Below are 5317 nucleotides of genomic sequence, written 5' to 3'. Positions count from 1 at the left end.
GCTTTGTGTGTGTTCTCTACAGTTTGCTATTTCAATGTTGTTCTCAGAAGGCAGACAAAACACAAGTCAAGTGTGGGGGAGTCTCTTTTGTTCCTCACAGGGATTTACAAGATTGAGTTTGATGATTATTTTTGCTTGCTAATATAAAATGTTTGATTTCTTTACTTTTTTTTTTTTTTTTGTACTGGGGATTGAACCCAGGGGTGTACTACCACTGAGCCACATCCTCAGCCTTTTTAATTTTTTTATTTTGAGACAGGGTCTCACTAAGCCTCTGAGGCTGGCTTCAAACTTGCCATCCTCCTGCCTCAGTCTCCCAAGTCACTGTGAACACAAGTGTGTGCTGCTGTACCCATCTTGTTCATGTCTTTAATATTTTATATCATATATTAAAATGTGTAGTGAACTTTATCTGTGTCTATCACTTGCACAACTTTATACCATATTAGGTTTCTTTTTTAAAATATTTTTTAGTTGTTCATGGACCTTTATTTTATTTATTTGTATGTGGTGCTGAGAGTCAAACCCAGTGCCTCACGCATGCTAGGCAAGTACTCTACCACTGAGCCACAACCTCAGCCCCACTATATTAGGTTTCTTACTAGAATTTTCTATAGAGATTCAGGAATAAATAAAAAATATAACAAATACAGAAAAGCAATCATAATAAGAATTGAAAGCACATATAATTCCATTCCTTCCTTCCTTACTGAAGACTGTCATCACTTCTGTGGTACTTATATTTGTCTAGTTGCTTCAGATCAGGGAATGTCCTGTGCCCCACCAGGACCTGTGGACACAGGGAAGACAGGGTCAGCAGCTCTGCCCTCAGGGGCCTCCAGCCTAGCAGGGCATGGCAGGCAAATCTAATACAAGAACAGCCACCTGTCACACAGAGATGTGACCAGCCCTTGCCTTGGTACCACGTCATCCCTCACCCATTCACTTTTATTTAATGCAAACTTTCTGCATAGCACCAGAGTTGATGCTCTGGCTATCCTGCAGGTGACACCAATACCTATTGTCCCACTTCCCAGGTCAGGAAATGAGTATGGCAGGCTGTAAATTAATGCAGCAGCATCACCACTGTGTGTAGCCTCGGGCAGAGTGGGGAAGGGCAATGGCAGGAAGCAGCAGGAGCTGGTGGTGTGTGCATGGAAGCTGTTAGACACCTTGCCTCTCACCTTCTTGCAGAACCCCTGGAGGACATGGAACCAGTTTAGAAAATAAGCAGAAAAGAAAAGGAATGTCACTAGGATTTGACAGGTGTGGTTAGAATCTCATCCTGATGAGTTTGCATATTATTGTATGACCTCTGGGGCTCATATCTGTGGGCTCATCCTCTGACCTTGGACCCTGCAGGTTCCCAGGAAATAATCACAAGTTAGACCATCATAAAATAGGCCAAACCCCTGGAAGTACATTCCTTATAAAGCAGGGCTCCATTTGGGGAAATCTTTTTGTTCCATAAAAATGCCAAGCTGATTAAAAAAACAAATAAAAACCAATATAAATGTTATAAAACAGTTAAGTACATAAATAAAAGATGTATGAAAACTACACTATCAGTATTCCTTTGGGGTGTTCTTCTGAACCTGAGGCATTGTGGAGTTTGCTCAACAAACCCTGAGCATCCACTTGAATAGATCCTCTGCCTGCACCTACCTCACAAAGCTAGTGCAGCGTTCAGCAAGCTGCTCGCTTACCTATGTGTTTATGACCTGCAAACTAAGGATGGTTCTTAGTTTTGAATGGTTGAAAAAAATCAAAAGAATAATATTTCAAAATACATTAAACATATAAGAAATTCAAATTTCAGTGGCAGTAAGTAGAGTCTTGTTGGAACACAGCTGTACTTTTCCATGTAGGAAAATCCATGGCTGCTTTGCCCTACAATGCAGAGGGGAGTGGCTGTGAGACCCCTAGGCCTGCAGGCTGAGATGCTAGATGAGAAGTCTGCTGACCCCATACTGCGTTCTGCACTTCTGGAAGGACTTCTGTGCTGAAATTCAGCTATTTGGTGTCATTGCAATCTGGTGAGGGTCAGGTGAATGCCTGGAAGTGTCTGGGTGTGGATGATTTCCTGCCTTTCCATTTCAGCATCTGTTACCAGCCTGCTGAGAATTGGACCTGATGGTTCTACCCAACCTGCAGGCAACAGTTCTGGCTGCTGACTGCAGTGATCAGTACCACATAAATCAATGTTTGATCTTCACTGCAAGGGCACAGAGCCGAGGCACATCTGCATGGGACCTGAGGCTGGGCCCTCACACAGAGCTGTCTGAACCAGCAAGGCATATTTCTCTTAACAAAAGTGGTGTAGACTACATGTGGAGGAAAAGATGCATGTTTTCTTCCCATTCATGGCTGAGGCCCCTATAACGAAAGACAGAGAAAAAGCATACACTTTTATTTAATGCAAAGTTTCTGTGACCTGGGAGCCTCAGGAAATGACCCAAAGACACGGGAATTCATGTGTTCAGGTTTTTTTTTTTTTTTAAGTTGTCAATGGACCTTTGTTTTATTTATATGTGGTGCTGAGAATCAAACCTAGTGCCTCACAGCTGCCAGGCAAGCTCTCTACCACTGAGCCACAATCCCAGCCCCATCATGCATTCTGAGGCTTGGGTTTGATGAGCATGTTGGGCAAAGGCATGTAATACAGTGGGGACTACAGGGATTCTCGACAAGACCTCTTGGTTCAGAGTCTTCCTTGTGTCCCTGTCTTCAGGGATATGGATGATCCTTTCCTCCAAGTACAGGAGGGCACCTCTTACAAGAGGGTCCTATGACTTGCCTCAGGGATAAGGGCAGGTCAGAGTGACTGTCCTTCTCTTGCTTGATGTCTTCTCTTTTTTTTTTTTGGTACTGGGAACTGAACTCAGAGGTGCTTAATCACTGAGCCATATCCTCAGTCCTTTTTATTTTTTGTTATGAGATAGTCTTGCTAAGTTGATTGGGGCCTTGCTTAGTTGCTGAGGCTGGCCCTGAACTTGCAATCCTCCTGCCACAGCATCCCGAGCAGGAATTGCAGGCCTGGCCACTGTGCCCAGCGCCTGCTGTCTTCTTAAGTGCCAAGGTGACATATTTTGGGTAGTGTGTCCTGAACCCCATCACTGCACGAACTGTTCTTTATTGTGTATATTTAAGGTGTGCAGCATGTTTTGACACACATACATGTGGTGAAATGATGGGTGAAATAGGGTCAAGCAAATCATTGTCACCTTCCATAGGTATGGCACAAGAGCACCTAAAAACTCTTAGCATATTTTCAATGTTTCTTTGTAATACCCAGAGAAAGAGGAAATACTTGAAAGCAAGCTGCAAATTCAGGGGGGAAACTCAGGCCGGAGAAAGTAGAGCAAGGTGAGGTCAGGTGCCACACGTGCACAGATGGTTTTGGGGCTCTTATCTCCCAAATACCAATTTACTTAAGTGTTAGGATGGCTTTAGACCTGAGCCTAAGCAACTCCATTTTAAAAACTCCAGTTTGAAACGTGCAGTTTCACCAGGCACACCCACAGAATCCTCCAGTATGGACACAAAGAAGTTACTTCCCTTCACCCTGATAAACAGAGTGAAGCCCATGGCAGGCTGTCCTCATCTGATAAGAGGAAACCAAGAAGATCAAGGTGGAGACCACCAGACCAAATGTTTCTGACCCCAGGTTAAATGATGTGACTGAGATATCAGTGGTAGCTGATAAGTTTTGAAAGGAGGGTCAACCCCCCCCAAATTTAGTATAAATAATTATAGAGCAAATTAACAGGGATTCAGCCAGCCCAAACAAGCATTTGAGCTGGAAAGCCTGATGAGGACCTGACATCCCATCACTTGTCATCATTCTTCAGCCACGCGACCAGCACACTAGCTTCATACTAGAGGTTCGAAATATAGAAATTAACTAGTGAGATCAAATTAAAGACACATAACTCTCAATTTACCTTTTTCTTGCCTGGCTCAGAGGCGGCTTCCCCCAGCTCTTGCCTCTAGCCACCTGATGCGATGGTGAGGTTTACATAAGAGACCAGCAAGAGAGAAAGAGGCATGCCAGAGAGTGAGCTTTTATTGGGGAACAAAAAATTCAGGGGAAAATTCTATCCAATGAAGGTCAAGGGGGATAGCATTCCAAGGTCAGGGTCAGTGATTGGTTTTCAGGTCAATGGTCAGTCACACCCCCACATGACAAGCCCTCGCACCTGGGAAGGGTGGGGAAAAGCTCTGACACAGCTTGTCTGAGCGCCTCACACCTAGCCAGGGAGGTAGCTTGATCATGTGGGAGAAAGGCTTCCCACAATCATTTCCTGAGCCTTTCCGTGATCCTCACCTCTCTCAAACTCTACCGCCTAGTCTGGACAATGGTGAGAGCTGCAACTTCTCCCAACCATCCTCTTTCCTGAATGGCCGTCCACTACACGCCAGGAAAAGTCTGCCTTGGTTCTGGACCTGATTACTGCGATCTGAGCGAGTGTGCATCTGCTATACATAAAGTCTAAGCCTTAAGACTTTTTAACTTAGCATGCAGAGAAAATGTCTGTCATTAGCCTATCATGATTAAGTGTGTTTTACAGTGCTTAGAACTAATCTATAATTGTTTGCTGTGAATTGATTATGTCTATTGCAGTGCTTAGCATTAAGGATTATTGTTTTCTTGATTAAGAACCTATAGAGTGAAATTATATTGAGTAATTTGAATGAATAAAGCATTGAAAGGGGAAGAAGCCCGTGGACATTCTTTATTTCTCCCCTTAACTGCATACGTCGCAATTTTGCCCCCTCAGACAACATTAAGCCATTCCCTTATTTCAAGATGAACATCTACTAAATATCTGTTGGGTGTGCACGAATGTATCAAAGTCAAATGTCTTCTTGAAGCCAGATTTAAAGTTAGGTAGTTAGTGTAGTTAGGTAAATCGGGTCTAATACCGAGTGAAATCTAAAATGGAGGCCATGCTGGGAATGACTCAGGGAAAACACAGGACAACACATGGAATGTTAATGAAGTCCCAAAGAGACCCTAGGCCAAAGTCCACCTGGAAGAAGTATTAATGAATAGCCCCCAGCAGATTTGAAGATAGCCCATCACAAAGAAGTGATAATGAAGTCCTTCCTGCTCAGACTACTTCTTTGGCCCACCTGTGTCCCACCCCTCGGGCCTTCCAACCTACATTCCATCACCAAAACTATAAAAAGGGGAAACAATCGCACTTCTACGGATTCCACCTCTTGGGTCCCCTTCTTCCTCCGGGAGAAGTCTTTTCTGCTGTCCTTTAATAAACTTCTAATTTCTACTCTGACCTTGCCTCGGCGTGCTTCT

Source organism: Ictidomys tridecemlineatus, chromosome 10, assembly GCF_052094955.1.
Source record: "Ictidomys tridecemlineatus isolate mIctTri1 chromosome 10, mIctTri1.hap1, whole genome shotgun sequence".
In the NCBI taxonomy this organism is placed as follows: domain Eukaryota; kingdom Metazoa; phylum Chordata; class Mammalia; order Rodentia; family Sciuridae; genus Ictidomys; species Ictidomys tridecemlineatus.
Note: the sequence above shows the minus strand (reverse complement) of the source record.